The sequence below is a fragment of the Lepisosteus platostomus genome, chromosome 20 (genome assembly GCF_059453375.1).
Source record: "Lepisosteus platostomus isolate fLepPlt1 chromosome 20, fLepPlt1.hap1, whole genome shotgun sequence".
Lineage (NCBI taxonomy): Eukaryota > Metazoa > Chordata > Actinopteri > Semionotiformes > Lepisosteidae > Lepisosteus > Lepisosteus platostomus.
The window spans coordinates 6,265,353-6,278,280 of NC_142630.1; positions in this window are offsets into that span (position 1 = coordinate 6,265,353).

Here is a 12,928-nt window from a genome sequence, read left to right on the forward strand (position 1 = left end):
TATAACTTGTTTTTCCTACTGATGGCCCCTCCTGGGCTCCATATTATATTGTGGTGTCGGTCTTGGAAATTCCGGTCTAGAAGCAAGAGCACCCCCTACTGGCCCACTATTACACACAAAACTGTACAGCAGCAATATGTTTTTTTTCCTTAGAGAACTCCCATTTCAGTACTGATCATACCCACCCTGCTTAGCTTCTCAGATTTGACAAGATCAGGATACAGGGTGATAAAGTTTGTGTTAGATTTTGGTGCAAAGCGATCAGCACTGCGTCATTATTGTACAGCATCTCCACAGTTTCAGCAGTAGCAGGCACGATCTTAGGAGTTTTGTATTTTGCAACTTCATAAATTTCTAAATATTTATTTCCAATTTCCTTTCTTCTTGATTATTGTAGATTTGACAAACACTGAACATTCTCACAGTCGCGTTTAAGCAAACAATAGCAGGGCCTAATACAAGACCTTGTAAACAGAGCTGAGTCGGAAGGCTTTTTCCATCAAAGGATGGAGCAATCATTTCCTCCCACATGCACGTTTCCTGTGTAGATGCTATTGTTCCACATTACTCTACCTTAATTCCCATCAGCACATATTATTGTCTTGAATACCAATGTCAAACGTGTGGTTAACATCACAGTATAGGTACAGGACTAATGCATAACTGCAAGCATACAGTGCAGCTCATTAACACACTCTTGTTCAATTAAAAAAGCGTCCTGTGCGTAAATGCTGTTCCTACAGCAGGCAGCAAAGGATTATAGAGAAATGATGTCAGATTTCACCATTTTCATAGCTCCGTCAACACTCTAACGTAGCATCCAAATGCATTCACTCTTCTAGTTTACAGGATGTTACTACAGTTATGTATCATTAACACCTACAGTTCCATTTGATTCCACTGTTACTCTAATCACGGTGTGATTACTGTACGCATTTTCAGAACTTTTTCCAAAATGTGCTCTTGCAGTTCTATTTTTAAACCACCTCCTGCCTCGAGGGACAAAGAACTCTCAGCAGTCCAGCCCTGGCCTCTGTGCATCTCTGCGTTTCCCACAGCAGGCCACCCAAAGACTGAGCTGTTAGAAGTAGCGGGACATACTGTAATTAACACTATTCCACCTTTTTCCACAGCACCACTCAGAATGGGTTATTTCATGGAAGGCACACCAAAGACCACAGCGCACCTCTGGTCTGAGAAACCCACATGGGCTTACTGCCTTGGAAGCACTGCTCTTTCAGATGGAACACGGTGGTTTCCTAACACCAGTCATCTTTCTGCTGTTTCCTTAGAAAAACAAACAGTGTCGCCTACAGTGCACAGTGGAGGAGAAAATGCAGGGTTGGTTGGTACTGTATGTGGGTGAGGACAGAGAGGAGTTAATAAGTAAGGTATTATACTGTATATAAACTGCATTAATTATGGGGTCACCAGAAAAGTCTACAGGAGTGAGGAGTCTGTCATGCAAAGAATCAAGCAGAGTTTAATATGACAGTGAAAAGTAAAACAATTTCAGAAAAAAAAACAATGATGGAAAGATGTTGGGATCAGCTGAGGAGCCCCTTCAGGTGCACGAGGTGCCAAAATTAAAACGTTCTATTAAACACAATTAATTCTGCACACTTGAGGAAGTTACATTGCCAAAAATGTTGTGCTTTTTCTTTCTTTAATAGTTTTCAGGGCAAAATTAACCCTTGTCCCTTAGATATACACATGCAAAATAAATCATAAAATATATACTTTACTGTAGAAGTTGCCAAGGTTCAGATAGAGCAGCATACAAACTACAATCATTAAAAAGTTAAAAAGGAATTTTATACAGACTGATACTTTGATTTTCTAACACTCTTAATGTTTGCTTTTTCAAAATGCAGGCAGACCTAACATCTGTATTCAGCACAGTTTCAACAAGCTTCTTTGAAACTCGGATAGAGCCATTTTCTGAAGTAGGCAAGTGCATAATTTACTTACGTCCACTGAAGCCACCTAGTGGTTTTCTGTGGTAATAATGCACTTCATTTTCCAATTTTAAATTAATCAAAGACATTAACAATATACTGGGTTTTTTTGGTGGCTTTGCAATATGTTTCTTAAATTCATTGCTTGTTTATTTATATGCCGTTCTTTGAGATCAGGTAAATGAAGTAACATAACCCGTTAAAATACTCAGAATTGACTTCTGTTTAAGAAAACAAATTTGCTTTACTGTAGGTGTTCAGCGAACCACCAAGTGCAGAGACATTGAAACAGATTAAAATAATAAGTAAAACACAACACAAAGCATAAAACAGATCTCACACAAATCATTGGGGACATTGGAGCTTAGGAGCAGTCAGGTTTCATTCCTTGTAGGTCTTGTATGAGGTTAATCTCCAAGTTAAAGAGACTTTGGTTTCTATTCTTATATTATCTCTGTTTTTCAATCAAAGAATATGCGACACTCCCCAGTGCTAATGTCTAATACCACCTGAGATCGTTAAAATTAAACAGAGGGATCCATTTATTTTAGTTGGTTCTGCACGCTTTTATACAGGTAACTTACAAAACCCCAGACCTTAAGTTACAGTAGGCCAGTATGGTTAACCAAGCTAACCACAAGCAGGAGTTTCCACCAACGCCAAAGAGGACTAACAGGAAGTCAATGCTCTTTCGAAGTGCAGTAAACAAAGGGGTACAAATGAACTCTTGTAGAAAAACCGTCATGTATTGGTATACAAATAATACGGATATTTTACCAAAAGCAGCCAAGCATATCTTATTAATTGTTTCTTAAATATCAGGGAAGCAATAAAAACACATCCAAAAGTGTAGAATAGAAATCAAGAGATGATATCAAAGTGTATGATTCAGTAGCAAGACTTTAGAATAGTATACATAATTCTAGTCTCCGATTTACAAAAGGGACATTGGAATTGCTTGCAAAGAGAGTGACCAGGTTTATCCCAGGATTTGAAGGAGACCTTCTTAGACCTTTACTAATTGAAAAATCTAACTTTAGTAGGGACTTCATACAGTCTCAAAATCCTTATAGATATTTACAAAATCATCACAATGGATTGACTATTTCAGGATCAACAGTGAAACGCTGACCAGAGCATACCGAATTTCCATACAAGTGAAAATGAAGAGAAAGTACAGTACATGTAGGACTGGGAACAGAAACTGCCTCTTTACACAAAGAGTTGCAGGGAAGTAGACGCTACCCATCTCTGTTGATGAAGAGCGGTACCCCAGGAGCCTTCAAGACTGACTGGATGACAGTGCTGGCTCACTGAGCTGCTAGCATCCAAAGAAGCAAGTTAAACATTATAGCTCCAATTTGTAACTATTCTTATATTTTCCTGATATGCATTTTCACACCTGCAGTGGCTTGAAACTTTCAGGTTTTGTCAAGCACACTTGTGCTAGAATGTACCATGGTGCACTAAATATGAAACTTTAACAAGGAGGTGTAGTACAGTGATAAGAAGCTCTTGATTTAAAAAAGTTTGCTGTTTTGCTTTTTAGAGATTAGTCAGAAAATATCCTCATTTTACAACATTTACAATGACAGCAGTCTTTTGAACTATACAAAAGAAGAATCGGCACAATACATTTTCCCAAAACGTGCTGTAATTGCCAGATCACTGCTAATATGTCCGCCTCATCTTCACTACACACTGGAATTATGAGACAGGGTTTGGAAACTAAAATAGCAAAACACCTTTCAAGGTGTCAAGTTTTATACAGGTATCAGACCACACAGATGGAAAAATAGTGCAAAGGATCACTAAGCATACTGTACAGGAACTATGCACCGCAACCACAAAGTAATGACACAGCCACTTCAAGATTACACGGAATCTCAGAGTCTTAGCCTTCAAAGTTTCATGGAAAAAGAACGCGTTCAGTTCTTCTGCTCCTAAGGTACTTTTTTTTGCCCTGAAAAGCATTGTTTTTAACATTGTTTTTATCTTGCACAGCTATATCGGTGGCTAAGAGTTATTTTTAACACCACAGCAGATCATAATCTTGTTTTGTTCACAGGTGTTAAAGAATAAAGTAGTGCCAAAAAAAGAACAAAAAATCCAACCCAGAAAGCCCCACTCCTCCCCTTCATTCACTGATCTGCTCAGTGCATGTGGGACAGAAGCCAAGAACAATACCAAAGGTGTAAGCCAAGACCAGAGTGAAGAACTTTACAAATAAGAGCTCAGACGTCCCACTGGTAAGCCCATATAGTGGCGAAAACAAAGAAATAAGCTTTAGGTGACTGAGAAGTGTCTCTTAGATTTTAGATCAGGTTTGTGACACTTGGAAGAGTAAACACTTCTAACTTCAAAGCAGAGAGGATGTTTGCTGAGGTCTGAGGGATTTACCTTAGTATACCTAGGCAAGTTGTGGATTCATGATTGTCAAGGAGCAGTACAGACACACACAATATACAGTACGATCACATTTAGTTTAGTGCCGAGTAGCAGTGTAGGGTTTTTGGGTGACCAGAATGTTAGGCCTCTGAAACCCCTTGTTTATAAATACTGTACATAAAGTAATTTGTGTGTTGTATGTTTTGTTGTGTGTAGTGTCTTTGTGTCTTGTCATTGTAATACATATTTGTTTAACAATGTGTGTCTGGATAATTCCTCCTCTCACCAAAGCTGTACCATAGAACAAAGAATTCACGTGCCTCTAATTATACAAGCTGCTCGGATATATTGCTAGAAAATACTTACAAGCTGGGAGTTATGAATAATTATTTCATTTATTGATTAAACCCCTCGGTCAAATCCTGATCTTCACCATTTTCATAACCCCCAATTTGTAACAATACTGTATACTGTATACACTAATAGTTAAGTGTTACCCATATATATACTGTAATGTACAGTATATACCATGGAGTGGCAAGATGATACAGTATGTTGTTGATGCAATGGGTACACACTCAGGTCTTACGTTGTGACATTGTGGCCTCATGACATTATACAAGGGGTCTAAATACAAGGCTCAACTTCAACTCCTCATATGCACACCATTAGCATCGATGATTACAGACCAAGGTCATTGTAGAAGGTATTTATAGTTAAGTGTGACCAGAATTATTACATTATAGTCAACAGACTGGCATTGTAATGCATTAATCAGCGCGGTCTAATTCCGGTTATGAAGAAATCTGGAGGGTTGATGTCTCTGGCACAGCCTCCTCTTGACCTGCAGATATGTGAAGCCTTTTCTCTGTTCAACAACAGATGTTTAGCAAAGTCCTCTTTTAAACTCATGGCTAAATCAAGATCAAACAAAAAGTAAATGCCAAAAACAATACAGTATATTCTTCTTTAATAATGGTCAGCTTACATTCACTCTGTAAACAAAAAATACAATTAATTTTAAGTGATGGTAATTTTGGTAAACATCCAAAGGCTTTTTTATTCAATTGACCATTTAAAGCATTCAATCATTCACTGAATCAGGTGAATAGTACAGAGGTTTTCTGGGGGTAATTAAAGAGAAGGAATGTACAGTTACTGAGGAATAGGGAATTATACAGTATGTGGAATGCTAATATCCCACAGCTAACAACTTTTAGTGAAGATAAGCTCATGGTGGGGATCAATATTACAGTATCTTATAGCTGAAGAATAAAGGGAAAGCCTGCTTACTCCTTAAATGTGTACAATGGCTGTTGAGCTAGTGAATTCAGATGTAAGAAGCATGTATGCTGAGGATCACAAGATACAGTAGCAAACACGTTGCAGCACTAAAGGCTAGCAACCGCAGGACTGGCTAGCCTGGATGGGAATCTGTGGTGGGCAGCTTAAGAGGGAGGGTGACCAGAGCGTAGTCTGACGTGGGACCAGGAAGAGAGCTGCCAGCTAGCCACAGTAGTTTGAAATTGGAACTCTGTGGTGGGCAGCAGGACACACTGAGCAACCAGAAAAGAAGGCTGACATGGAACGCAAATGAGAGCTGCCTCTTGCTGAATTTAGAATAAGAACCTTGTTTGAGCTGAATCCCTGAAAAGAGAAGGAGTACCAGCTATGCCTGCTACTGGATCCTTTCAGAGGAGAAAGAGTCTAAGGCCAGTACTGAACAGCTAGACGCCAGCCAAAAGGAAGGGTCAATGAGGACGGGAACCCATCGCTGTAGCTACCAGGGCCTGGCTAGGGACGGCATGGAGGTGAACGAGGAAGCCCAGGTGAAGAGTCCCTCCATGAGCTCAGCACTGCAGGGCAGAGTGGGCGTCAGTGACAGGGGGTCCTGCAGCGGACAGAGATTAGGGAGAAGGGAGGAACAAAACAACGGTCCTGGCAGCAACGAATGCGAGATGCATCTGTCAGTCTGTCAGTAGCAAAGCAGATGCATGGGGACATGATGTTCAGCCAAGGAGCTTTTACGTGCAAAGAAGCAGAAGTGTGATATTAGAACTTGACTTCCACTGGAACTTCTGTTCAATTGCACTACTTGGATTGGATTCGATCAGGTTAGGTTGGGTTGGGATGGATTATCAAAAGTGAAGGACTGGTTTGATGACCCATGTCACACAATCTATGGGATTTTTACCAGTGTGGATTCTGCGATCCTCAGTTGGACTTTTTTGGTCTTATTCTAATGTTGTAGTCATACTGAAGGTTAAGTCCCCAGTAATGAGTCACACACAAATGTTTGGCCAGAAGGAGTCTTAGTCACTCAAGTTTCAGCAGGTGTCCTCCTCCCTTGATATCACTCATAGGATTTCTGCTCTGATGATCTTTGCGGTGTTTAGTCAATGCTGGTTTGCATTTGTCAGCCACAGAGCTGTGACCAACATGGTTTCACTCTCTGGTAGAAAACAAGCACATTAAGAGGAGCCAACATGGTCTGGAGACTTTGGTATCAGCAAAACAAATTGTGCTGGAACTGCTCTTGCCCCATATTGTCCATTTGAACTTGGGTAGAAGACTTTAGAGAACATATATGGTAATGATGTGCTTTCAGAAGAATGGGTTTAGTCCAGGAGATTACATTATTTACGTTCCTGTAGGTGCACTGTAGCAGCTGATCTCACAAACCACATACTTGATCCAACTCCTGGAGGAGGTTGCCTATGATCTGCACTATATACAGCAATTAAGGCTGAGATTTGCCAGGCAGAGGCATCTAACCGGTTACTTCATTATGGAACATGCATTTGGATTTTTCTTCATAACCTGCGGGCTGATAAGTGGTCAATGATTTTGCGAAGAATATACCTGAGATGGTGATCTGATTAGAGGTGCATGAGTTCTTTGTTCTCTGGTGAAAAGAGTAATCAGTAGAATAACACCAGGCCATATGAAGGAGAAGTCTGCAGCCCCGCACCTCCAGGGAAGGGAAACCAAGGGGTTGCTTGAACTCCAGGGAGAACAGGGATGAAAGGAGACTCCAGATCCTTTCCATCACTATGAAGGAAAATCTGCCTGGTACTTATAGTGATGTGCTGATTGGGTACCTGGTTAAAAATAGGGCTTATCTTTCTCCCCAGCTTTCATTACTGATAAAGACAGGTTTACTGTAGGTTATAAAGCCACAAGCCTCATCCAGCCTTCAGTTTTTGTTCCAGCTATGTTCTTAATATTAACACTTCTTAAAGCTGTGGGCTTAGCAAGTTACACAGACGTTCATTGTCTATTATTGTCTCTCTGTTTATTACTGCATATGGACTGGATAAACTACACAGCTGGCTGTTCAAAAGAAGTGGTATTGTAGAATAGGGACCTTTAAAAGATTTCTAATTTCTTAAGCTCATTTGATCACTCATGAAACTTAAAATTGGGTCCCATTTTTAAACTCAAATGAGAGATATCCTTACTCTCTCAAAACACAGAATGGCAGTGTGAATAAAGCTGTCTCATAATGTTCATGTTTATTCATTCTGGGAAGTTAGCCAGAGAGGAAAGAATCATATCAACAGCAACATATAATAGAAAATAGAACCTTTAAATTCATTACAATGTTGCAAGAGGAATGTCTAGTACAAGCACCCAAAGGCAGATAGCTGTAGAGGAAAACATGAAAAAAAAACCTTTCAGACAGTGTTAGAAACTGACTCCTCAGCCCAAGCAGTACTATGAAAAGATTGCAGAACTGATAAACTTTGGCGAACTTTCTAAAGTGTGAATGTGGGTAGCCTGTGCTAAATATAACATTGTACGCAGCAAACACAAAAAGAAGTGAAAATTGTGAGAATTGCAATTTCATAAAGATGTTTTTCATGCTTGCCTCGTGTGAAATGTCAGATGTCACTGTAGTAGAACTCAGAGCGACTGGAGAAAATAACTCGGAGAAAATATTCTGAGCAGTTGTGTCGTGAAAAAGAAACAAAATACAAAGAAAGGAGTGTGAGAACACTTATCTGTTACTTTTTACATTGGTTCTCTTTCTTATCAACAACCACAGGAACTGGACCTACTGTACATTATCAGAACAGACTCAGAAAACATTGGTCAGGAATACTTAAAACTAATCCTTGTGCTAGAGCAAAAAATACTTCACTTAAAAATACAAAAGAAAAACACAGAAACTGTTAGAAACAAAGTCAACAACTTTTTTACTGAGGTTTGGGAGGGTTGGCTACAGCAGATTGTTTTCCCTAGCTGTTCTAAATCATAATCATTCCCATTGTCACTTCTCAAAGTTGTCTGTATACATCCATCTGTTTCTAACTGCTTTATAGGACCAGTACAGGGTCACAGGGGACACCAGAGCCTAACGTGGCAGGCAGCAGGCACAAGGCGGGAAGTTACTTATATATCATTTACAAATCCTTCCCACCTCTCTGCTCCAGCCCATCTCCACCTGTGCACCTGCCCCCTGGCTCTCTCCTCATCCTGCGTGGGGGTCCAGCCTGCTTGGCCTGTGGCCAGGGTGCTGGCCCTTAGCTAAGCGGCACAGTAAGCCAAATTTTACTGGGCCCGAATACTCGATAAACATCCTCAAACAAATCTAGATCTTTGGGGTTGCTGTTCCTCATGAAGTGAGATTTGGCCTGTGCGGCTTGTTTTAGTATTCCTGAAATTTTAATCGCATTGTCGCCTGAAGGATCTCAAGGAACCAGCTTGGACTGCATTGATGAGCACTTTTGCCCAGACACCCAGCTGTGTACAGCTGTGCCTCAATTTCACTCCCAGATTTCCTGCGCCCTGGTCTTTCCCTGCGTTCCTGGCTCCCTGCGTCAAACTGATCCAATGCATGAGATCAAAATGTCAGCATTTATCTTTCAAATACATTCATGTCCCCTCATAATGACCCTTGTTGAGAAGCAAAGTGATTTATTTCCCTTAATGCATCTGTGTAGGACCGTCATTTTGAGATGTAAAATGTCCCGGAAGTTCTTTAATTAATTTTTTAAGTAATTTTGTTAGTTCTAATACATTATTTCCTTTTTAAAAATAACTTTCTTTCTCACCTGAAAGATGCTAAACAGTCGAAACATTATTTTAATCTTTTTTTTTATTTTCCTGCATACAATTAACCTTTATTTGTTCCTTTCTAGCCAACGCAAGCTGACTCAGCTCCCCACTCAAACTAGTGTGTATATATATAGTTTTTAGATGTACAAATACTGTTAAAGATATTTTTGGTAACAATTTAAAACAATGGCTCCAATTTAGAAAGACAGCTCATAAATACTATCTGAAGATCTAATGTAGATACCCTGAGCTTTGTAGCACATTTCAAATTAATCCACTTACATTGTAAATTTGATGCACTTGTGTAGCTAGATGAGAATATTAGAATATGTTCTGTTTTCCACCATACACAGTATCAGCAATTGATTTGTTAAAAACTGAATTACCCTGTTTTGCACAAATGAGAAAAGGCATAAAATTCCCCTGTAAATACTTTCTTACTCTCCAAGGGGGCATTTTCTATTTTTAAGTAGGTATTTTCCCAATATTCAGCCACAGCAACAATAACTACAAGAGACTGAAAGTCTGTGAGGCCTCCTGTATTTTTTCTTCTTAGTGAAGACTCCAGGGAACTTCATGGTTGTTGCCCATGAGTTGAACTCTGGTGACAAAGCCAGTGCTCACTGATGCAGCTTCCTGGTGACAAACCTACATGTCCTAAGCAGGGTGTCTCCGGAGGTCTGTTCTTCAAGCTGAAGTGTTAATGGAGCTGGAGTCTACATTTGTGTTACGACTACATAAAGTACTGTAGGTTTGTCTTTGTTAACTCCTGGTGTTTCTTTCAATAACCCGTGCATTGCTTTCACAAGTCAAGTACCTCAGTTCAAGCTGTTCAGAGCTGGAGAAACCAGAAATGGTTTTGCAATGTCAAACAGTTCAGATCTATGTCAAGATCTCACGGCCCCTCACAACACTTAAATGTTTATTTAGTTTCCTCACCTTTAAGAGATACTGTACATCGAGCTTCACTGAGATGACTGAACTGTCAGCAATTATGCTTCTTTTGTTTTTTCATATCCTTTAAATTCTATACGACAACTGCCGGAATTTTGCTTAAAGGCCCCAAAAATATGTAATAAGACTGGAATAAAGTCTGAGTAACAATTGATTATTTTTCTGGTTCAGGGTGACGCTCTGATATTGTAAGTCTGTATCATAGACTGTCTCTCAAAAGTAATGCAATCAGTTCTAATATTTCAGAACTTCTGTAAAATATAATAGATTGTAGTGAAAAGTCATGAGACATTTTTCTTATGTCTTATCTGTCCTGTCTTGAACACAGAGAAGAGAGTGTTCAGAAAACTTATCATGCAACACTGTGAACAGGAATTTCCACGTACTTCACAAAACAGCAAAGTGTGAAAATTTGTCTTCTCTCTCACACACCGCACTGCTGTGAACTGTGGGGTATTTACCGCAGTTTAAAATCTACCTATTAACAAATTGTTACATTTCATCTCCATGTCAAACATGCAGATTATTCCTGAGTTCCAGGATGTTTTAGCATTTTGAAAACATGTTTTTCTGACTCCATTTTTTCAGTGGGTATTTTAGCAGAAGCATGCTCACAATAGTGTATCACACGTGTGATTCACTATTTACACAGGAAATGAAATACTTCTGTCAAGTACAAATGACATTAGTACTTGACCGTACCTAACACTACCTAACCCACCTTCAGACGATTGCTCAACACGTCTGCACTGAAATAAAGTTTTCCATTTCTCTTAGCCTTGGGCACATGGCCAGGGTGAAACGAGCATTTTGGCAGCACTTGCTAGAGTAACAGCTTTTACACATCTATCATCATAATAGACTGTAAGAACAATTTAAGATAAGAGGTGGCTGTTTGGACTGCCATGCTGGTGTGGTTGGTGATGGCAGGGATGAAGGAATCTCATCAAGTCATTGTGTAAAGGATTCCTTACTGTCAGCTTCAAAAACATGGATCAGGAACTTGTTCCTAACTCCTACATCTCTTTGTATGAAGTTGTCTTGCCTATTAAATGGCCTGAATGCTCATAACCTCAGTTTCCCCTAGAGAGGTGATGTGAACACAATATCAGGTGGTAACATTTTCGAACAAGAAATAACTTCAAACTTAACACATAAAGAAGAAACCCTCCATGAAGTCTTGCAAAGTACCTTTTGCCTTTTGTCAGTACTAAAACTTCATGTATCAGTAATGCAGCATTTATTGGATATGTATTCAACAACCTATGTTTCTGTAGTAAAGTAGTAGTACAGTACATAGCATACAAGTGTCTTCTTGAGACCCAATTCATTAGCAGTATTTTCAGTTATATGGAGCTATGGCAGGTAATTTAAATAAAATACTTTTAATTTATATTAGAATTGATATTTACAGTATATGTAATCATTTTAATGTATCTTAATTGCTTTTTTCTTTTTCCCATTATGAAGTACAGCTAATTAAAATGTAACTGTAAGCTAAATGAACAAACGATTGATGACAAACTCCCCCCTTTAGACTAACATATTGATTGGGCTCTAGATATGGTTATAGATATGGTTCTGTAGTGCCCCGCAGGTATAGAATAATAATGACCCTAAAAGAACAACAGAAGCTTTCGTGCTGACCCATTACCACTTCAATAGCTTTTCCCTGTCTCCTCTCTTCTAGTCTCATTTCCTCTTTCGGCTGACGTAGGCTTTGACTTTTGTTGGCCGGAGCTGGTGGCTTGACGTTGTTCCTTAAACGTGCACGCAATGGAAACCTCGCCTGTGCCTTGACTAAATGGAATAAGCCTCCTGGGATTGGTTTTGATTTTTCCGTACAGTAGTTCTGAAGGGGATGCCCATTTATGGAGGGGATCCTCGGATCAACAGCCAGACAGGCTAGATGGGCCAAATGACTCCTCTCTTTTCTATTCTTTCCTATGTTCTTATGCATCCTGATGTTTAGCTGTTCTGTTTCATATGAAAAAAAATCCAAAAGCTAAAGACATTGCTATGCCTGGATGAGCCAGAGCTTGCAGCCTTCGTTTTACTTTGGAAACCAGGCACATCCCCACAAGGAGCCACATTCCACCCAGGGCTATACAAACTCACTCGGGCTGATTAACGTTGCCACCCTCATCCAATAATCGGGTGCTTCCTCCATCCGACAACACTACTTAAACCCTGCTCTGCCACTGATCTGGTGCTCTGTCATTGAGCTGCCTCCAGACCAAGGTAATAAACCCTCAGCAATACTAACCTGTTTCATCAAAGGATACTTTGCCTGAATCCACCCAAAGATTTCTAGTCTATCCTGAACCCGTTCCGCCTCTCAGCAACCAGTCTCCTGCCCAGCACTGGACCAGTGGCGCATCTCCCTGCCAGAAATCTGTACAGAGGGGCACAGTCTCTCCTGTCTGCATCTGCCCTGAAAGCCGCACTACCTTCGGGTCTTGTGACATGCCAATCGCCATCTTGATTCCACCATCACCGGCTGTCTTTGTCCTCCCTTGGCCATGTGTGTCAGTGTCTGTGCTCCAAACCACTTCGGCTATCTCCGC